The sequence below is a fragment of the Hakea prostrata genome, chromosome 2 (genome assembly GCF_041222555.1).
Source record: "Hakea prostrata isolate BN-2017 chromosome 2, UWA_Hpros_2, whole genome shotgun sequence".
NCBI lineage: Eukaryota > Viridiplantae > Streptophyta > Magnoliopsida > Proteales > Proteaceae > Hakea > Hakea prostrata.
Window position 1 is genome coordinate 71,231,349 of NC_142601.1, and position 23,836 is coordinate 71,255,184.

Genomic DNA, 23,836 nt, shown 5'->3' on the forward strand with positions numbered 1-23,836 from the left:
GTGTTCTAACTTCTAACTTCTACGTGCTTAATTGACAAGATTACCCCTGAGGTTTATTTCAGATATATAGCACAAAACCCCTAAAATTTAGAAATTCGATGGTGGGATTCTCAAAATGGGAAGTAAGGTGATCCACTTTGCAAATCTATTGCAGATATGCATAAACAAAAAAGCGCACCTTCTTGGCAAGCACCTTCACGCACAGATTTTCGCTAATGGACTACTCTCAGATGTCTTTCTGTCCAACAGGCTCATTGAGTTCTACAACAAGTGTGGCGATATTGGTTCTGCCCGTCGTGTGTTTGATACAATGCCTGAAAGAAATATTTATACATGGAACGCCATTGTTGCTGCTTTCTGTAAAGCTGGTGACTTGCAGGATGCACTTCAATTGTTTATGTCGATGCCCGAGAAGAATACTGTCTCATGGAACACTATGATTACTTCTCTTGTTCAAAATGGGTCAGAGAGTGAGGCCTTGGGTTATTATTCTATGATGCGCAAGGAAGGAGTTGTGCCTTCCCAGTTCACTTTTGCTAGTGTTCTAAGGGCCTGTGGTAGTTTGATGGATGTAGAACATGGTAGGGGATGCCATAGTGCTGTTATCAAAGTTGGCCTGGATCATGACATCTACGTGGAAAATGCCTTGGTGGCTATGTATAGCAAATGTGGGATTGTTGGTGATGCAATTCAACTATTTGGTGAAATGTGTCATCCAAATGAGATTTCGTTCACAGCAATGATGTGTGGGTTAGCACAAACTGATCACATTGAGGAGGCCTTGAGAATGTTCACTAAGATGCATAAGGTTGGCATAAAAATTGACCCTGTGTCTTTATCTGGCATACTAAGTGTCTGTGCTAGGGGAGAAAGCGAGCATGGGGTCCCATGTTTTGTCCATGGACTGCAAGTACACTGTCTCATTGTCAAACTTGGGTTCGAATTGAATCTTCATGTTAGTAATTCGGTGATTGACATGTATGCTAAGAATGAGAACATGGAGACTGCAGAGATGCTATTTGCAAGTTTGCCAGAGGTTAACAATGTTTCTTGGAACATTTTGATTGCTGGGTATGGTCAGATGGGTAGAAGTGATAAAGCTATAGAGTTGTTGGGAAGGATGCAAAGACATGGGTTTGAACCAGATGAGGTCACGTATATTAGTATGCTTGGTGCTTGTGTCAAGTCTGGGGATATGGAAAGTGGTTGTCAGATGTTTGAGAGGATGTCAATCCCAACAGTAGCTTCTTGGAATGCCCTGCTCACTGGGTACTCTCAGAAAGGAAATCATAAGGAAGCCTTGGAGTTCTTCCGGAAGATGCAGTTTCTGAATATACAACCTAACCATACAACTTTGGCTCTTGTTCTTAACTCATGTGCGGGAATGGGATTTCTGAAGGGTGGAAAGCAGGTGCATGCATTCTTGACCAAGGCATCTTTGCAAACCGACATTTTTGTTGCCAGTGGACTCATTGACATGTATTCCAAGTGTGAAAGCATTGAGCTGGCAAGGTGCTTTTTTGACAGAATGACAGAAAGGGATATTGTTTGTTGGAATTCAATGATTTCGGGTTTTTCTCTCCATTCTTTACACCGGGAAGCTTTCACTTTGTTTCGGCAGTTGCAAGAGAAAGGCATGAGACCTTCTCAATTCTCTTATTCTAGTGCACTCAGTTCATGTGCTAGACTGGCTTCTCTGTCCCAAGGGACACAAATACATGCTCAGATAGCAAAAGATGGACATGTAAATGATGTTTTTGTGGGGAGCGCTTTGATTGATATGTATTCACGATGTGGCGATGTGGATGTTGCTCGCCAGTTTTTCAATGAGATGACTAATAAGAATACTGTTTCTTGGAATGAGATGATACATGGGTATGCACAGAATGGACGGGGAGAGGAAGCTGTTGACCTTTTCAAAGACATGATTCAATCAGGCAAGAAACCTGATGGCATAACTTTCATTGCTGTTCTTACTGCTTGTAGCCATTCTGGATTGGTTGACGAAGGAATCAAAATTTTTAATTCAATGGAACAATATCATGGGGTGGAGCCATTGGCAGACCATTACACGTGCATCATTGACTCTTTAGGCCGTGCTGCTCGTTTTGACGAAGCGGAAGTGATTGTAAATAAGATGCCATGTAAAGATGATCCAATTATATGGGAGGTCTTGCTTAGCTCTTGCAGAGTTCATGCTAATGTTAAATTAGGGAAACGGGCAGCAGAGCAACTTTTCCGCTTGGACCCTCAAAATTCAGCCCCTTATGTGCTTCTTGCCAACATCTATGCTGCTTTAGGAAGATGGGGTGATGCATCAGCTATTAGGGCTCTGATGGGTGACAGATATGTTGTAAAATATCCAGGTTATAGCTGGATTGAATTTGAGAATGAAGTGCAAGTTTTTATGGTTGATGATGGGAAGCCCCTTTCTATAAGGATGATAGAAACTAACTTAAGAGATGTAACTTGTTCTTCATGATATTGTTCAGTGTGGAACAGCAATGTGGTCACCTGATCCAACCTATCTTAAGCTTGTTTTGATGCATACATGATGGCTCGTCTTTTCTGGCTGCCACCCAAGGAAAGATACTTTGTCATGGAGGCATTCATCAGCAACAATGGCAGAGACTGAGACCCAACTTGGTCAAAACAGGACAGTGTTTGAATGCAAGCAAGTTCATCTTAGGCCTGCCACTTGATCTAGCATAATGGGGAAAAATAGAAACAGGACCAAGGAAATCTCCCATAGCACAAGGTCAGAATAGCAAAAGTAATGCCTTTGATTACATTTGTGATCATAAATTGTTTATGATGATCCATATCTACCAAATCGTTCCAAATTTTCATTTTCAAATCATATGAAGAAGAAAAATACCTATTTATGAATTTTTATAATTTTCCAACAAAGCATAAAATTCATTATTTTGATATGTCAACATGTATAGGATGTGTACATCAATGCATATCAAGAGTTGACAACTTGCATCTATCTGAATAAAATGATTCAGAGTAAGGTTTTCGTTTCCCGAGGGAAGGGATTCTGTATGACATATTCTAGAGTTTGCATAAATTGTAAGCAATGATTAGATGTAGATAGTTTGAACAGATTGACACATGATTAGATGGATATAACTGTCTGTATGTGTTTAATGTTCTTAGTTCTAGTAGTATATTTTGATGGTATGAAGTAATATTGTTGTTTTAATTGCCTCTTTGGATTTGTGGAAGTTCTTCAGCTGATGAGCATTGAATTGTCTCTTCAGATCTTGGATGCCCTCCTGGTACATGCCAGATGAGCATAGGAATCTTCAAGAGTATCAGATTCCAACTGTGTCTCTCTTTGAACTTTCTTGATATTACCAATAGTTTTGCCATTGCATTGAAACTCTTCCGTATCGCTTCTATGTTCACTCTATATGTCCAATTCCTAGGTTACAATTTAAGCTGCAATCCTGTGCAACTTGCAGTAGAGATGCTAGTGTTGGAATATTATTTCATTTTTTCTCTTTATACAGGTTGTTCACATTCCTGGTGCCCTTTTCATTGATGTGGGTGGGATATCAGATAGAGTGAGATGCTTTCCCTGACATCTTAAAACCTTCTTTCTCCTTTTTTCTTTTCTTTCTTTCTTTCTTTAATTTTTTTCATTTATTTATTATTATTATTATTTGCATTGGAAGAAAATAGCATTGTAATGTAGTATGTATTTGATTGATCAAAACAGTAGCCAAATAGGACCTTTCACAGGGAATCAAGGTCAGATTTGATAGACTTAAGATGAAACTGAATTTAGATGTGAAAAAGGGCTGAAACTAGAGTGATATTATAAGGATAATAGCATAACAAGACGAGCTAAACAGATCTTCAAAACAGAGGCAGAACTATGATGAAGAAATTAAAAGGATAATATGAGGGAATTGAGAATAACAATATAACACTTGGGCTTCACACTGCAAGGTGGATCGATTGGATCAAACACCAACCTACCTTGATTAAACACAAGGATTCTCCATAGAGAAGGAATGCTAACAAAGCAATTTGATTTCAATTGATGGGTTGTGCGTTCACATCTTACATAAGTCTCTTTATATAGCATTCTAAAGAGGCATAAACATTAATGGTAACATGCAAACACTATCTAACTCCACCTACATATTAATAACTCAATTACTACCTAACTCTTTGATAAAGGAAAACTCTTTTGACAATGAGTTCTTTATTTTCAAACCACAACCTCTTTTATTGACTTTTCAAAAACTAGACTTGGGCTTAGGTATCAACTATAACTAGACTTGGGCTTAGGTATCAACTATGAAGTTCAACATATGTGGGACTTTAACTCACTAAAATAGTCCTAGCCCATGAAAGCCATGGGCTGATTCATGTGATAGCTTTAGGCCTTTGATGGGCCTAACCCAATGGGTTTTATCTCTCTTAAATGTCTTTAATTCTGCATCAATTATCCCCGGCTTGAAAACATTCGTCTCCGACGAATGAATGAATGACATGTAACGTTCATACAAATTGGGTTCGAGTTTCTTGAAATCATCAGCATGAATCCATGTACTATAATGTCGTGGACGATTCTTCCATTTGATGAGGAAAGCATGGTATCTAGTGCCACGACGAGTGGTCTTGTAAGAGTCATTCAAAACCTCCTCAATGATGTCAGTGATTGGTGGCTTAAGTTGGGGCAGCCTCAACATTTGTTTAGTGTCTCCATCATCAGAGTGGTGTCCTACATAAAGATGTAAGTCAACCACATTGAAGACATTGCTTAAGTTCATTTCTAACATGGCATCAAATTGCGGTATAGGAAACCTATACTCGACTGTAATTTTATTGATTGCTCGACTGTCCACACACTTACGCCATGAGCCGTCCTTCTTTGGAGTGAGTAATGACTGTACAACACATGGACTTAAGCTCTCTTGAATGAATCCTTTATGTAGCAACTCATCCACCTGTCGTTTGAATTCATTGTGCTCTGCTAGGTTGAGGTGATAAGTCGGTAGGTTTGGTAACACCGAACCTAATACCAAATCAATGGCATGCAGAATATCGCGCATAAGAGGTAGCTCATTAGGCAACTCATCAGGAACCACCTCAGGAAAATCATAAGGTAACTCTCTGATAAGTGGAGGGAATGTCGCCTTAGGTTGAGGGGTAACTTCTCTCGTAACAAGAGCCAATACCAGCCTTGTGTTATGGCTAGTGTGAATGAACTCCTGGTTTAGGAATGTCGCCTTAGGTTGAGGGGTAAGTTCTCTCGTAACAAGAGCCAATACCAGCCTTGTGTTATGGCTAGTGTGAATGAACTCCTGGTGTTCAAGCTTTACCTTTTGAGAGTCACCAACATGCTTATTGAATGTAGGTTGTTCTCCAGTGAAATAAGTCCGTATGTGCTCTTCGAGGGTTGGTAGCACAACTGGAATCCTTTGGGGCCCTCTTCCTATATTCATCCAGGGAGGAAAGTTGGCTATAAAGTGAGTTGGTTGGGATTCTTCACCAAGTGGAGGCTGTGGAGCATGAGTAGAGGCAACAACTCTAGACTCCATTGCTGAGAACCTCTCTTCCACTTGCTTGTGGCGTGCAGTGATTTGGTTGCTCAATTGTTGCAACATCCCCATCATTGCTACCATAAGATCAGTATCCTACCCAAAAGTTTCACTCTTTGTCATAGCTCTGATACCAAATAATGTAGTATTGTATTTGATTGATCAAAACAGTAGCTAAATAGGACCTTTCACAGGGAATCAAGGTCAGATTTGATAGTCTTAAGATGAAACTGAATTTAGATGTGAAAAAGGGCTAAAACTATAGTGATATTATAAGGATAATAGCATAACAAGACGAGCTAAACAGATCTTCAAAACAGAGACAGAACTATGATGAAGAAATTAAAAGGACAATATGAGGGAATTGAGAATAACAATGTAACACACAGGCTTCACATCGCAAGGTGGATTGATTGGATCGAACACCAACCTACCTTGATCAAACACAAGGATTCTCCATAGAGAAGGAATGCTAACAAAGCAATTTGATTTCAATTGATGAGTTGTGTGTTCACATCTTACATAAGTCTCTTTATATAGCATTCTAAAGAGACAAACATTAATAGTAACATTCAATCACTAGCTAACACCACCTACCTATTAATAACTCAACTACTACCTAACTCTTTGACAAGGAAAACTCCTTTGACAATGAGCTCTTTTATTTTCAAACCACAACCCCTTTTATTGACTTTTCAAAAAGTAGACTTGGGCTTCGGTATCAACTATAACTAGACTTGGGCTTGGGTATCAATTATGAAGTTCAACATATGTGGGACTTTAACCCACTAAAACAGTCCTAGCCCATGAAAGCCATGGGCTTGATTCATGTGATAGCTTTAGGGCTTTGATGGGCCTAACCCAATGGATTTTTTCTTTCTTAAATATGTCTTTAATTCTGCATCACATTGGTGTTGAAAACTTATATTAGGGTTTAACACATTCCCCCCTGCCTTCCCTCTTTGATTGGAGCCATCTAGGAAGTGATAGTCATTCCAACATCAGACCAATGGGGGAGCCCCCTAGATTGGTTGCTGAAGTTTTATGGCTTACTGTCTACCTCAACAAGTCAATTGTATAGTGCATCGTATAATGGGCATTTGCCCGTGTATCATCAGCGGCTAAACCCTTTATCCATTATGTATACTTCTGAATCATAATCTAAAGCTTTTGCTGTTTCATTTTGATCCCTTGTTGGTTGACAACTTACAACATGAGTCAATTGGAGGATTTAAGCTGAAACTTCTCCTTGTCTTATGTATGCCTCTTTCTTTATCTCATTCATTTGAGTTGCTGTAGTAGCAATGGCCACCTCCTATTAATCCATTCATCATCCATCATTGGAAAGTTCTTGCTCTTATGGAGACCTTTGGCCCATTTCTTGATGGCACCTTGAGTGCACCAAGAACGGGTCCAGTGTTTGTTGTAACAATCCGATTTATGCTGTAATTGGTGTAAATCAATTTGCTTGGTGCTGTGTACAGAACTTCCCGTTATGAGGTTTTTAGTTTAAATGTTGGGACAGATTAATTTGAACTGGCAGAGAAACAGAAGATGATAGTTGTACATGCTAATGAAACTAGATGACAATTAGTTTTGTTGAAGGTATTATGCTCCAGCTGGTGGATGGTTACTTACTATTTTTCTTATTGTTTGGCTAATAAGTAATTTCCCTAGGATATATCATTTTTAATAGATTTATATTTTCTTTTAGTAGATTTGGGAGATTCTATGCACTATGTATTTTTCTTTTTTTTGCTGTTACTCAGTTTAGGAAAGTTTTCGTAAACTGAGATTGGATTCTATCATCATCATCAAGAAGCCTTGTCCCAACTAAATGGGGTTGGCTACATGAATTCTTGCCTTCCACTCAGCTTTGTTTGAGGCCATGCTAGATACAAGGCCTAAGGTATGCATATCCTTTCTTACCACTTCTCTTAAGGTTATCTTAGGTCTGCCCTTGGCTCTTCTAATTCCTTCAATCTGGATTGTGTCACTTCTCCGTACAGGAGCATTTATAAGATAAATAAGGCACATAGGGGAGAGCCTCAATGCACACAAGCTCTCTCCCCCTTTCTCTCTTTGTCTTCTTCTCCCCTCTTCTCTTCCCTTTTCACTATCATCGTCCCTGCTGGTCTGACCTTCTAAAAATCTAAAGTTGTTACAAGTTTATTTGGATGTTTGCGATGCCTTTTGATGACCAACAAAATGATATGATTAATTAGTAGTCTGCAACCATCTAGATGGGTTGTCTATTGAGTTGAGTGATCTTGTAGTCCCTGATGATTACCCTATACACTATCATTAAGGCTGAGAAGCTGTTTCAGAATGATTAGGGGGTGATCTTGTGTTTCTTTAATGATTTTTTATTTGTATTAGAATATATCATCATCTAGGAGATGCTGTTTCCTTTATTTAATAATTTAGATCAGCTGCCCCAGATGTTGCCATCAGAGGAAGCTTTTAGTGCTGCTGTTTCTTCTCTTGGGATTGACAACAAAGATGGGGTGGTTGTTTATGATGGAAGGGGATATTTTAGTGCGGCTCGTGTTTGGTGGTTAGTTGAGTGGTTCGTGCTCAAAATTCAATGTCTTTGAATAGCATGTAATCACGTACCAATTTCCTTGCCAAGGTAGCTATCTTTTTCTTCTTCCTTTCTTTCTTTTCTTTTCTTTTCTTTTCTTCCTTCTTCTTCTTCTTCTTTTTTTTTTCTTGCTTCTCTGTCTTTTGCTTTTTATGCATTGATAAAGGATGTTTAGAGTATTCTGGCATCACAAAGTCTGTGTGTTCGATCAGGGCTTGCCACAAGCTGTAAATTTACCCATCTAGACATAAAATTATATTCTTGCTTTGTGTGTGACATATTTTTTATCCTATGCAATTTTATTAATTTTCTTTTGTCTCCTATGATACTTTATCATTCCTCTTTTTGGTGTACTTATCACTTATCTACCAATAGGCAATGCTATAACTGTTCTAGGTGACAAATTCTATATCTCGGACATTGAATTTACTGGAACAAGGCTCTTATTTTAAGTTGCCTCATCAATGCTCCCAATCCTCCGGAATTCCTCCCCTTTTTTTTTTTTTTGGGGGGGGGGGGGGGGGTGGTTTATTGGGAGTAGGGAGTAAGATGGCATAAAAAGATGAGGAGCTAAAATTTGCTTTCAGGAACATCTCATATCAAGATGTGTTCATTTTGTTATCTTATGTTGGCATGTTTGAATTGTAATCTGATGCTGAATATGTTCAATAGTAGGTCACCATGCTTACATTGAATTATTTAAAGACTAAAGTGTGCAATTCTGGGAACTGTGTTCCTCTGTTGTTGAACCTGATTGTGGTCAACTGATAAAAGGTTGTTTCTAACCAACTGGTTTCTTTAACTGATCCTAGATTTCATTGGTGACAGATTTCCTTCTCTGTAAAAACCTTTAAATGTGCTTCAGTAGTTATATCTCGTAATATTTCTTATCTAGTGTGTTAATATTTCACTTTCTATTTTAGCTTAGGTTTCTATTTTGGTTACTTCCTGATTTTCTTGATGCTTAGTTGATGAGTAATCTCCTTTGGATACTTTACTTTTTAGTAGATCTGGGAAATTCTAATATGTATTTTCCCTTTTTTGCTGTAACTGAGTTTTCCTAAACTGAGATTTTATTGTATATTATAGATAAAGTACTGAAGGATAGCATCAACACATACGTGTGAGCTTTCTCCCTCTTCTCTTCTTCTGCTTCATCTTCTTTAGTTTTCTTCTATTCTTCTTTCTTTTTGTTTCCCTTTCAGTCCCTAGGCTGACTACTGGCACTGAAATCCTAACTTGGTATCAGAGCCACTGTAATCAGCTTAGGGACTCCTCTCTCGCCATTGATCATTTTCTGAGTTTTTTTTTTTTTTTTTCTTCTACCTGGTGTGTGGCCACCTATCGCTGCTGTATCCATGTAATTAAGATCCTTCTATACCAATTTATGAGATGATTTTTTTCTATCTAATATTGCTGCTGAAGACCCAGAGGACGAAGGTTGTTTCTGAAATTATTTGTTCAGTTTGTGATCTGTTGAAGATATAAGATCCAGCAAAATCTTCTTGCCATTATTTGTTTAGTTTGTGATATGCTAAGATATAAGATCCAACAAAAAAAAAATTCACTTTTCTGATAATTGACTGCAGTCTCTAGGATGCCTTCCTCTTTGTTCGATGGAGTATGAATCTTATCTACACCTACATCGACTATTGCTCTTATTTTGGGGAAGTTTCTTTTCTTGCAATTTGCTACGAATATTACAGTGCTACTGTGAGGTATGTTTTACCTATTACTATTAGTCCCACCACTACTGTTATTGCTATGATGTCTTGCATATGCTTGTGAGTACTGCTGCTGTTTTTTCTTCATATCTCCTGCTAGTTATCAGAATCAACAGAAATCCCGTATCTTTTCATAAATAGAAAACTGTTGTTGATTGGATTATTTAATGCTGCCCCTGTTTCATTAAGTCTTTGAATTCTGGAAAGAACCTGCTGTTTTCCCTCTTACTTGATGCAAACCCAAGCTTAGGGTTTGTTAACCAGGACCATCTTTATTAAGAAACAGCACTGATTAGGGTTTCTGGAGGCTTCAGCTAAGGCTATTAGGGTTATAAGGCTGCTGGGATTTGTGATTTCAGGCCTGAAATTTAATAGGAATTCAAACTCAGAGTTGGAAATTCCAGTCCTTGGCCAACTGGGACTCAGTTAGGGTTAGGGTTTTGGGAATGGGTTTTGGTTGGTGGGTTTTTGGGCTTTGACTTTGCTGGTTTTATGTTTCAGATTTAGGACTCAGGGTTTTGGAAAGGTTAATGGGGTTTTAAAGGTCTGATTTAGGGTTTAATGAAGCTTCTAAAAATTCTGCAGAAGTCCAAGGTTGAAGAAGACTTGCAGAAAATTCAGAGTAGGGTAAAATAGGTTGGATAGGCTAATTGGGTTAGGGTTTATGTCCTAGGGTTGATTGCAATTCTATGGAAGGGCAAAGGCTTCAAGAGTGGGTGGGAAAGTGGGGTTTACATAAGGAGAGGTACTGCTGCTTGCGCAGAAACAGGGAGGGGCAGGGATGGCCTACAGTTGTAAGGGGGAAGGTCTCTTGGTCTAGAAGAAGGGGCTGGAATTGCAGGAAACTATAGGGGATTTGTGATGGGTTGGGGGGTGTAGAACTAGGCCAAACAAGAGAGGGAAGGGATTGTTAAGGTGGACGACAGGGGAAGATAGGGTTAGGGTTTTGGCGGGAGTATCTCACTTAATTGGAGTTGAAGAACTGCAGAAAACTCTTTGTAGAATGCTTGACTTGGTGATTGAAGATCTTGAAGTTGAAGAACAATGCACAAACCCAGCCGCAGGTCACCCTCCCAGGGATCTATACTAGTCTATTTTCTCAAAACTCAATTCATTCAATCAATCAAATTTGAAAATACTTAACACTAGAAAGACTATTTATAGCCTGAAACAAAGGACTTGGACTCAGATAAGGAAACTTGGTTCTTAGCAACCCAAACTTACTAGACTAGCTCTAAAACTTGGTCTATTTGATATTATAGTGCAAACATTTTGATTTGAGCATCAACTAAAAATACAATCTAACCAAAGAAATAAGGTTTCAGTGTGAGAAAGAATGGAATGAAGTCGTTCACAAATGAGGCAATTTTGCAGACTCCCATACACATCAGTCAGATATGTGATACTTTTACAGTTTGAGAAGTTCTCAAAGCAGGCCAACAGACTAAATCCCTCCATAGAAGGTTGGAACAGCCAAGAGGATCCCAAAGTCAGATAAATAAATCAACTAGATATCACATGGCATCATATTTTTCAGGGTATTTGGAGGGCCGATTTCCAAGAGCTAGGCGGATACCCAAATCCCCAGGCAATTAAATACCTTGAACCCCCCCCCCCCAAAAAAAATAATAATAATAATGTTTTTTCTACATTGGAAAATGTACAAGTTTGTGTATAAGTGACAAGCCTAGAATCATAACCAAAAATTACATCAAGAAGGAAATTTGAACTTCAATAGTTGCCTTCTCTGGTTTATTTACATTTTCAACCCCTCCAAAAATTTTGTATTTAACTAAATGTTATCAATATATTGGCAAACAAAAATTGCTTTTAACCCCTTTAAAGATATATAGCAACAAAGGTTTACATAGATTTCATAGTTGTCAAGGCGACACCTAGGTCCCCTAGTGTCAGCATGCTGCCTTTGCCTCACCCCCCCCCCCAAAAAAAAAAAAGAAAGAAAGAAAGAAGAAGAGTAGATTAAACATGTATTGCTATTGTGGTAATGGTGGCACATATAACTACATTATTCTTATAACAAATAATGGGTACACAAAGTAACTCCATGGTGTTGAGGTTTGTCTAGGTGGGTGCCTAACATCTAAGAACTTAGTTGCAAGAAAAAAATTTCAGTCGAAACAGGAATTTCGACCTTGAAAAAGGCTGAAAAAATTCCTAGTTTTGACCAAAATTTTGTTCTAAAAATTCAAACTTCAATTTTGAGCCTCATATGGACTCAAAATGATTTTGATTCTTGCATACTACCTATTTCAAGCATAATAGACACTATGGAACTACTAATTTACCATAAAAACCATTGAAAATGTTACATTCAAGTATATAGTGTATATGAGAAAAAGTGAGAATGTTACCAATTACAAGTCTACTCTATTCCATGTTTCCCTCTTCTGTCTACACCCCATACAAATGACAATACAAGTCCCATGATATTCCCCATATAGTTGTCAACGTGGTCAACAACTGCAACTCTATACGTGGCCTCATCCACATGCCTAAGATTTCTTGATGGTGGGAAGTTGTGAATTTTTGAATAAGGAATTAGCTCAACTACATATGGAAAGGCTAGTGGTGGTTGTGGTATAGAGTGGAAGATCTGCTCAACAAATGAAGGAATACCCTGGTTGTCAATAAAGGCAGGGACACCATAAGGTCCATACTGACAATAAGGTTCCAGTGGGGACTCCGATAGGTGACGGAGGGACACCAGAAGCTCCATAACCATAAGGCTCCACTAGTGCCAGATCATGAGTTTGATAACCAGGAGGGACACCATAAGGTCATAACCATAAGCTCCATAAGTCAACTTGGTAGAACCAATACTCTCCACAATAATATCATATAAGGACTCTGCAGGCCTATGCCATTCGGAACCTCTGTAGGTGGAGTCTCAGGAATCATCTATGTTTATCGATCTCTTAGATCCCACCAAACTCTCCGCATCAGCAGGACAATATAACCCATATGATGGCGTTTCCTCTGTGCTATAGTTGTGTTGTCTCCCCTTCTCCTTCCTCGAATATGTAGAGGAAACATTTTTGCCTCGAGATGCAACTCCAATATGGTTTGAATCCTGTGTCGTGTGTGTAAACTGACTCTCACCTGTGAATCTCAGTGGTCATCCACCCCCTGACTCTCACGTACTGTTGGTGTTGGTGTTGGTAGTGGTGGTCTGTCCTTAGGATCAGTTGAATCCTGATCACGAGGTCCAACACCCTCCTCATACTCTCCGTCATCATCATCGTCGTTGTCATCACCATCACCATCGTCTTCATCGCCCAAGGCCTAAGTCACATCATCCTCAATGTCGGACCAGACAATCAAATCCTCACTCTAGGTGGATGCACTAGGGTGTGGCATGAAGGGACGAGCTGGCACTGCATGTGCACTCCCCTCCTAGGCCATGAAGTCCTCCACGTCAGCCCCCATCTCCTCTGCAATCTATCTACTGGGATGACCTCCCTCCTCATTCAACAATGGCTCTTTACTATCCCTGATTCAGTCAACTATTGGGTTATTCATCATCTTTCATCTCAAATATGTCGGCCAACTCGATATTGTTACTCTCTCTGTCCATCTCGTGTCTAATATGATCCTCTCTCACTCTCATATTATAGTGTAAGTCGACAAGGTCTTCTAGATGTTTCACACCCAATCGGTTGTGCCTCTTTAAGTGAACAAGGCTAAAGGTGCTCCAATTTCACTCACAACCAGTGGCAAAACATGTTTGGGAGAGCACTTTGCTTGCAATCGTACTCAAGTGGGTTGAGTCACGTCCAAATTGCAACCACCATTTAGTTGCAACAAACATAGACTCTAAGTCATTTCAATATTTAAATAACTAAGTTAAAGTAGAATATAATAATTAAATATACCCCTAGGGGTAGATTCCCTTCTCGATAATGCCACAAAACGACCAAAGCTCTCAGTGACATCCCTAAATGTCTTTATCTAATATATAAAGAAGAAGAAAAACAATACCTAGGTATAACTTAGTATAAAACTATGAATTGTGAATATTAAATCACTATCTCACCTCCATTAGAATGATTGCTTGTTTAAATGGATCCGGATCCAACTTCTCCACTACAGTTTGTACAACATCCATCAAGTCTTGCCTCATCCCAAGATTGTCTTTGTAATGGTACTTGGCATTTAAATAGTATGTTGTGTAAGAAAAAGAAAAAATAATAGGGAACAATCAATACTTAATAGTGTGATAGCATAATGAAAATTAAATTGAATTCTAGACTTAACAACTCACCAGCCTTATGCAATGGATGCTACAACATAGACTCCCATCTAACTTGGATGATGTCGATGACTTTTTTGTTGCCGTGTGGGTAGACCTGAGCAACTTGCTGCTTCATCCTATCTATTGTAGCCCATATGTGTGGTAGAGTAGGTCTTCTCTGCTGATCTAACATTCTCAACACATGTGCCACAAGCTCAAGCATCTTCACCACCATCCTCACATTATGCCATAAACTATCATCGAGTATAGTCAACCATGCCCTCCTTCCTCCTACGGATGAAGAACCCTCCCAGTTAAACCATTGTTCTGATGCAAACATGCTTCTAAGGCCAGTCTTCCTACTCTCAAAGTTGCAATGCTATCCAATTGGTAACAAATCTAGTTATGTTTGGTCTCACTAAGTCACCCTAACACTTGTCCCTCATCATCTTTAATGCATATGTTTAGTTATTAATGAAGGTGCTAACTTGTCGAGCTTACTCCATGGTCTTCTTGACAAGCTTGACCTTTCCGATATCCTTTAGCATTAAGTCAATGCAATGGGCGACACATGGAGGCCAAAAGAGCCTATATATGTCCATCCATTAAGGCATCAATACAAAGTTATAAAGTGTACATGTAATGTAAATATATGTATTTAGAAATGAAAATTGATGATGGACTGTCTAGTGGGACCAGTCCAACCATCAGCCATCACGGTCAATCCATAATAAGCCCACATAGGCTTTAATCCATTAATGTACTCATTTAACTCCTCCTTATGCTTAGACAAATATACATTATATATCTCATATGGAGTGGGTCCATGTACACCACTCCTAGCCCTGCCTATCTCCTTAATCATATCCTTATAGTAGGGCCCTTGGGCTATATGTGCTGGAATACTATGGTAATGAGCCCATTTGGAGAAAGTCATCCCCACTTTCTACTTCACACCCCCATAAGTACTTCAACTTTCTCTGCTTTTTCTCAGGCCTCCTAAATAGGGCTGGATCATTACGAAGAATCTCTAAATCCGGATCTATAAAATGTGTTGATGAAGCTCAATCCCTCGTTGGGGCCCGTGGGATAGGAACCTCCTGCCTCACACTCTATAGGGACTTGGAAGCTGCCTGTGCCTCCCATACCTGCTGGCTCTTTAGAAGACCCACAACCTATAGACCTCTGTTGCCTCCTGATGTCATCAACCCTCTGTTGCTCCCTACTCATCATCATCGCCCTCCTGATCTTTTCGGCCTCTGGGTCAGGGTCATAGCCATACTCTCCTGGCTCATCTAGACCATAATCCTCTTGATCTAGGAGATCATCTAAACATGCATCCTCGAACTCCTCCCTTTGTGTTCTCTTCTGTTTCTTCTTTTGCTTTCCCCCACTAATATATGAGGCCATTGTCTTCTTATACTCTGAGGGCACCTTTTGACACCCTACTACATCCTTGTTTCCACCAGCTAGATGCACCTTCAGTCTAGTGGCCCCACCTCCTGTTATTTGTTTCTTGCAGTAATTATACTCGTGCTTCCTCCTATTAGCTATCAATGGCCTCCTATATTGCCAAGCTATGTTTGACATCTTTGAAAGAGTGTCTGATACAAGAAATAAACACTAAGTATCTTGGAAAGCTCCACAATATACTCCAAAATTTACATACATGCTTCTAATAATAACCTCCTATTTTGAAATATAAAATAAAAATAAATAAATATTTTATTAATATCTAAATAATTTAAAAAATATATAAAATACACAATAATTATCTTAAAAAGCTCCACAACATGCTCCAAAAATTGCATACATGCTTCCACTAATACTCTCCTATTTTTAAATTTAAAACAGAAATTAATTAGTTTTTTTAATATTTAAATATTTTTAAAATTATTTAAATATATATTAAATATAGTAAAAATAGATAATTAACAGAAAAGAAAAAATTTTGATTCAACACCATCACAGCAATATGGTGTCTCAACTCTCACATACATTAATTTGAAGCTCACACATCTTCTATACATATACATTTTTAACAATATACATAATTTATAAAATTATTTTTAATAACAGAAAAATAAAAATAAAAAGTAGGAAGAACCAAAAATTAATTTTGACACTACAAATTCATTGATCAACACTCTAAAGTAAACATACTTAAATTTGGAAGCAATCTAAAAAGAATTAAGGCACAAACAAATCAAAAATAAAAAAATGAGGAAGTTGGTTACTCACCTTGTAAGATTTGAGAAAATCCACAAATGGAGGACCAAATCTCGTGTTTCAATGAAGTGGAGTTCTAGAAATTAGGTGAAATGAGGGATGAAAGCAAGAAAAATAAAAATAAAAATAAAATGTCAAAATCTGGAGAGCCAATATGGGTCGAAATGGCAGAACCTGCGAAATATTGCAGGTTCCGACGAAAATGGTGATTTTATAACATGGGCTTGTGTCTTTTCATGTCGATACGAAATTTTGTGTCGATACGAAATTTCGTATCGTTTCGGTCAATATGATCCATTTTGTATTTTTGACCTTGTGTTTTGTTTCGTCTTTGAAAAACGCAAGCATTTCGACCAAAACTGTTGAATTTTTTTCTATGCTTAGTTGGCTCTCCAAAGCTTTTAGTTGCCTAGGCACCTTAGTTTATTGAGACCGACCCTAAGGACCTTGATAGCCATGCACAGCGTAAAACGAAGATGCTAAATTCAGGGAAAGGAGTATTGACGCATTAAACATGACCAGTCCAACCTCAACATGAAAATATGTTATAAGCGGAATTTCTGCAGCTCATTATCATTTCAATAATACAATCATGCTAGCAAAAGGTCGAGTCAGCATCATTGAGTTCTGAGTTAAAGTAGTGACATCCCTTGTAGTGTCAAGAAAGATGAATTGCTTCCACACATATTTGGAGGTCTTATCTCCAGAAAAACTTTGAAACCTGGCATCCCATTGTCAGAAGCTGTCAAGGTATCTAGGCAACACAAGGCACTGAAAGATAGGGGATGTCAAGGCAACAATAAGAAGAAGATGCTAGCACAAGCCGGGGAAGATACTCATCGGAAGAAATACCTGAGAGTGGTTGTTAAACCCAGGGTGGAGATTATATATAACCAAGAATTTATAGAAGATACTTATCCGAAGAAATACCTGAGAGTGGTTGTTAAACATAGGGTAGAGATTATATATTACCAAGAATGTATAGTTTGATTTTAAGACAGGAAACATATTCAGATCGGACAGCTATTAAGCATTTTATCATTCTTAACAGTACCGAAGCATTAGAATATGTAAACTTAATTTTACCTCATGCTTGTTTAGCAAGGAAGAAAATCAATATTCAATGGTTAAACTGTTTTTGAGGATCCATCGAATTTCTTGAGAAACAAAAAGCTTGGCATAGTTTCCTTTCTTTAGGGTCAAAAAAGAATTCAATTACAAATAGAAAGAAAATACAGGGGGCACCAAGAGGGACAAGGGATACTGATAAGCCCCGTGTTATTCAGGTATACAAACGCAAGGGTAAACAAGGGAAAGCAGCATTACTTACAGCAGGGACAAAAGAGAACATAGCACCCCTAGCATCTGAAGCAGGGGAGGGGACAGGTGGCAATTCTCTATTAGACAGCACCCACGAATCTACTGTAACCAGAGCTGCAGAGCAGACATTCCAGCTGGCAGAAGAAGATTGGATAGGAGAGTAAGAATTGGTTAGAGTTTGTTATGTGATCAAGGGAGTATGAAAAGGAGAGAGGGGAGAGAGAGAAGAGGAGAAGAAAGAAGATGCAAGCAAATGCTTGAGGAGAGGGAAACCTCTGGGGAATGGCCTAGCCATTGGGATGAACTTGTTCGGTGTAGTTTCTCTTTATTTCAGAAGTTCTTATCAGTTAGTAGTATCAGTCTGTATTCATCAGTTATATCCAATCAGGGAAGCTTGATGAAATCGACTATAACTCCAATGTTATTCTGCTGTTTTGTTGTTCTGAGTTCATAGCTTGCTGGTGTTATTTGTATCTGTTGTTGATGTTTATCAGAGTTATTGAAAGCACAGAGATATATTTTGTTAATGTTTGTATTGAATCTATTGCCATCTATTGCTGTCAGTAAGGTTTTGGTGTGACTCAGACCAAGCTTGAGAGGGTCCTATCAGATACAAAACAAAGCTATGCAGGCCAGTTAAGGACAGAACAACTGGCTGCAAGATGGAAAAAGGCAATTCCCAAGAGACAACAATGGGCCTGTTCCATGGGGAGTCCATGAAATTCCATGGAAGTCTCATGATATTGCTTCAAAGGTAACTTCAGTGGATATAACACGGGAACAGATAGTCAATTAGATGCAAAATTATATTTGTACCTTATTAAAATATCTGAGAAGAAGATTCTTTGTGACTTCCTATTCCAGAACCACAATCTGCAACAACTTTTATACATGAGAATTCAAGATGCAGTAATTTTCAATTTTTCATTATTGAAGTAGCTTTCTTCAAACACTTGCAATATTCTTCCAGCTTAAATTAAAACCCACGAACTCGTCTCCCCCCCCCCCACACACACACACACACAAAAAAAAAAAGAAGAAGAAAACTCCAAAAAAGGAAATAAAGAAAAATGGAAGGGACGTCTGGTACTAGAACCTACAAAACTCCGCTGATTATTAATGATTTGTTTCATAGCACAGTATAATATGTGGTCAATTTATTTTCAAGTTGACTTGAGGTAATGATGTAACCATGAGTTTGACCCGTAGATGGCTCCATAGGCTGGTTGAACCCCCTAGGAGGGGTATTTAGGACATTTCAGCCCTCTTTTATTGCTAGAATTAATTCCAGATTCAGTCCTAGGGTCCAATTGGGTCTTACTTCTTAACTTGAGTTAGTGTGGGGTTGGTAGTTAGTAATGAGTGTCCTAAGGAGTTCTTTTTCAAGTGAACTCCTTAGATAAGATAGAGTTTTAAATTCTCTAATCTTTTATTTTCAGCATGTCTTTAGATTTTAAGATTCTATGTCAAGAATCAAGATTATGTGGTGAGATCCTAATCTATTAAGGAATCCCACATAGTGTTAGTCTTTTAGTGGGCTATAAATAGCCTATTCTTTCTTTGTAATTCTTCAACTCTGATTATTGAACAAAATTTGAGTTTTAAGGATCATGGTTACTTGTTCAGGGGGCCATGGTTGAAATTTAAGAGTTTTGCTCAAGGATCAGCATCTCTATCATTATTTCTGGCATCTTCAAGCATTCAAAGCCATCTTCTTCAAGTCCAGCAAGTAAACAAGTACAGCAGTCCCCATCCCTTTCCACAGCCTTCCCCCACCCCTACTCTTCTTTGTGCAACCCTTGAAAGCCATCCTTCCTCATCGCAGACCATCCCTCATTCCCTTCCCCTTCATTCCCCGCAGCCCCTGCCCCTCCCTCACATTCCCCTACCCCCACAAGACCTCCCCAGCCTCTCCCCTGTTCTGCTCAAACCCGCCCACCCCCTTTCCCTGCTGCTGCACCTGGACAGCAGCATTTCTAAATCCCCATGACACCCCTATTCCCCCCTCCTGCCCCCCACAACCCTGTAGATCCCTCCCCCACCCCAGCTCTGCCCTGCTACCCCTACTCTCTCCCTCCCAACCCTCTTGACCTCCCTCTCTCTGTCTCTCTTCCTTGAGGCGACAGAAAACAGAGAACACAAAAAAAAAAAAAAATAAAATTAAAATAATAATAATAATAATAATAAAAAAAAAAAGAAAGAAAGAAGAAGAAGAAAGAAAGAAAGATGAAAGTAAAGAAGAACATAAAGAAAGAAAGAAAAGGAAGAAAAGAGAGAAAAGAGAGAAGAGGAAGAAAGAATCAAGAACTTGAATGGAGACCCACCACCAATAGCCTTTCCAAGAGTCATCTCCAAAACCCTCCAAACCCTAACTGCAGGTTTCCTTTATCCTTCCCATCTTCCCTGGTATTATCTTTGTTATCCTACTACCAAGTACACTACCCCATCTTGGGTTTTGACAAAACCCTAAATTTTTCTCGTTTGTCCAAAGCTTTCCCATATAATTTTGGATTAACCCTTTTCACCCCCATATCCCTCCTAAGAGATTCCAACAACTTTCTTGGTTACCCATAGGCATCATATAATATTTTTTATTATTTGTTGGAAGATTCTGGGCTATCCTAAATTCTAGGGGATCTTCCCAGAAACCCTAACCCTAGAATTGGATCCACATTAGGTAAACAATACAAAATCACACAGACAAATATTTAAAATTCTGCTGGTATCATGCCCAATAAGATCTATCACTAACATATACAACTGAAGAATGAGAGGAGATAAGACTCTTAGAGAGGTTTGTTCAACATAAACAAAGCCAGGGTTTGAGCATTGAACTAGAAGGACAACACTAGCCTCAACCATAACCAAGAAGTACTCTCATCAACTCAAGATGATGTTTACAATACTTTGATTACTAAACCGGCACATTTGTACCCCCACGAGAATTAACCTTTTCAACTGAAAGCAACGATTACTGGTTTGATAGTTTACAAATTAACAACTCTAGTTAGTGGTTTACCCACTTTCACTAAACAAATTAAAAATACAGTTATTGGCTCATTTCATACCTGTCATAATTGATGAGCAGTTTGGGCTTTGGAGTAGGATAGTAGCAACCGATCCCACTGTTTTGGGATGCAATTTTTAATCTGTTCAAGTTATGTTCTTTTTCATTTTGTGGCCAAGTTGATGCCAGTCATAGTGACTGGGGGGAGGGGGGCCACCGGCCCAAGGGGATTGGATAGGGGAAGGGAAAGGTGTGGAGAGAGCGGAGGATTGAACCACAGACTTCCTTGGACTTCATGCCTCTAAATAGAGGCTTCCACCCAATGTGCTAGAAGCGCACCCAACTACTGAGCCCAAGACCTTACCATACGTATGAGTGTAAGAGAAACATTACCAAGAACGACAAGATGACGATTCCTTAGATCATCTCCAAAGAAATCAAGCAATAGAGTCTTAAGAAAAGCTTCACTACCCTTAATATCAGTATCATTGACATGCCCAAATCCTCCCAATACTCCATCTACAGATGCCTGAACATCCTATATAAAAACGGACAACAAAAATGAGCTTCAGAACGAACCCAAAAAAGCCCCAACTTCTAACTTTCTATGGTATTCAGTTTGAAGTTTTAGAGAAAGAAGTCTTACTTCCCAGTACTTATGGATTTGGTTCATCTTCAATACATCGATTGTTCTCATTATTAGATGCTTAGTTCAACGTGACGAATTAAATATTGCTTTTTTAAGCTGCTATTGGTTATCTCCTAGGTGAAGTTCTCTCAGTGTTTATCAGAGTCTACTATTGCTACTTGTGCTCAAGATTGATGAAGTTTTAATATATGTTCTTGGTATTCTAAACTGGAGCCTTTGATATGTATACTCTAGCTTGACGGGGAGTGTTAATATTTCACTTTCTATTTTAGCTTTTAGGTTTCTATTTTAGTTAGTTCCTAAGTTTGTTATTGTTGGTTGACAATTAATCTCCCTTGGATGCCTTGCTTTTTAATAGATCTAGAAGATTCTAATATGTAATTTTCTTTTTTGGCTGTAACTCAATTTTCCTAAACAGAGATTTGATTGCATATTATAAATAAAACACTATGGGAGCAACAATTCCTCAATCGCAAACCCTACAACACTGACTCGACCAAGTCCAAAGCAAACGATAACACTAGCGGTGTCGACTTCAGCATTTTCTCAGGCTACAACGGCCTCTAGTGGCGACAATCAGAGATCTAAATGGTTGTATCCGGAAGAGTTTTAAGGCAAAAATGGACAAGGGACTCTGTTTCGTAATCTGAAGGCAACAGGTAATTCTCCTAATCTGGACAAGGAACTGCTGGTTTTGGAAGATTGTTAAGCAGGGTCTTAACAGAGAGCATCAACATTTACTTGTGAGCTTTCTTCCTCCTCTTCTTCTTCTTTGTCTTCATTAGTCTTCTTCTATTTTTCTTCTTCTTTTTGTTTCCTTTTCAGTCCCTAGGCTAGGTACAGGAACTGAAATCCTAAGATGGTGGATTTGGATTCTTGAAATTCTAACACTTGGTTTTAGCTAGGTTACTTCAAAGTTGCAAGATAGAAAATCTCCAACAGCTAAGAACTTCTCTGTTTTTACTATCTGCTTTCAGTTTATTTTTTGCTTATAGCACTCTCCTTTCTACAGGTCCCAATTACTAAGGGCTGCCCCATAAAACCTGAGAAAGCAATTGCAGAAATCTTGTACCTCTTAAACAAGAATTGAAGCTTATATACAATTTTTTTTTGGAGGAGGGAAAATTGAAACCTATTATTGTCAGGAATTGCCACCTGATGTACTGAATGAGGTTGACCACAGCCTTCAAGAACTTCTATACCCTTTTTGTTCTTTAGAATACCCCTCCCTCCTTAACATATCTCTAATAAATAAGTATGTATATATTTTATTTCCATTTCACAATCACATTCCGCTTAGGTATGTCTCTTTTCTTCTTCTTCTTCTCCTTTTTTTTTTTTTTTTTTTTTTTGGGGGGGGGGGGGGGGGGGGGGGGGGGGGGGGGGGGGGAGTTAAGGGTGGACTGTCAAGACTAATGAGATCTCACGCCAATTGGACAAGAAACACAGAATACGGAGAAATACCTGCTCCAGTGACAGAGAGAGAGAGAAAAGGGGGGGAGGGTTTCCTAATTGATTTCATGGGTGTTCCAGTTGATGTAATACTTAAAGATGACTCAATCCAATGTGGATTCATCCTTCTATGCAGTCGGAATATATTGAAGTATTATTTATCCTTCTATACATTGAGAGCTGTACATATTTTATGTCACAACCTTTTTCCTGATGAAATTTTCGGTGCATGTATGGTCCCCATTACACTTTTATTCTCTTTAACATGTATTGTTTTGCAGGTGTCTCTCTGGATAAACCTGTGGTTGCATCTTGTGGCATTGGTGTGACTGCTTGCGTTCTTGCACTAGTGAGACTTCTTTACTAGTTGACCAAAAAAAAAAAAAAGGCTTCTTTACTAAAATACGAGAGATTTGGTAAAGCTTATTCAGGAATCTAGATTATGCATTTGACACTTGAATGGTCTCCATTGACTTGGGAAACCTGATTTTGCTGTTCATGATGGATCTTGGAGTGAATGTGGAGCTCAAACCATTCACCCTTCTCCACGTCATAGGCCATGCGGTACTACAATGAACAATGACGATGACCAAAAACTTATCCCAGCATTTCTGAAGGGTTATTTGATTGGGTTTGCATTGTTTTGCAGGTTTCCTTATCTGAAGAATTCATGATGAAGCTGAAAATACTGGAAATTGATCAAATACATCTAGGTTGTTTTCATTTTGTATGTGGTAAAGAACATGAATGTTTTTGTTGTGAGAGCTGTCAAATTTTAGAGCGAAATCAACTGACGAGTCAGATGTACAAGAAAAATCTAATTGGTAGCAATTGTCAACTTGAACTTTGTTAGTATGTCACCCCCCCCCCCCCCCCCCCCAACGAAAGAGTATTCAGAAAAACCAATTAAGGATATACTATTATTTTTGTGATGAAAAATTCCTTATGCTTTTTCAATTTTCTTTCACAAACTAGTAGCATATTCATCTAGAAAATTACTACAATACCAAATTGTTGGTCCTCACATCTCTATTCAAGATCTAGGTAAATTAAGAAAA

At 38.6% G+C, this 23,836-nt stretch overlaps 1 long non-coding RNA gene and 1 pseudogene across 2 annotated transcripts; both read left to right on the forward strand.

Annotated features, from left to right (window-relative positions):
- The first annotated feature begins 16 nt into the window (after window positions 1-16).
- Window positions 17-10,377, forward strand: LOC149026242 (pentatricopeptide repeat-containing protein At4g20770 pseudogene; annotated as a pseudogene). Its single transcript, XR_016171463.1, has 2 exons — window positions 17-2,758; window positions 9,735-10,377. The product of XR_016171463.1 is annotated as a pentatricopeptide repeat-containing protein At4g20770 pseudogene (transcript).
- A 7,873-nt stretch (window positions 10,378-18,250) lies between these two features.
- LOC149026243 (uncharacterized) lies at window positions 18,251-23,551 on the forward strand. Its single transcript, XR_016171464.1, has 3 exons — window positions 18,251-18,424; window positions 21,745-21,985; window positions 23,060-23,551. It is a non-coding gene; the product is annotated as an uncharacterized LOC149026243 (long non-coding RNA).
- The last annotated feature ends 285 nt before the right edge of the window (window positions 23,552-23,836 follow it).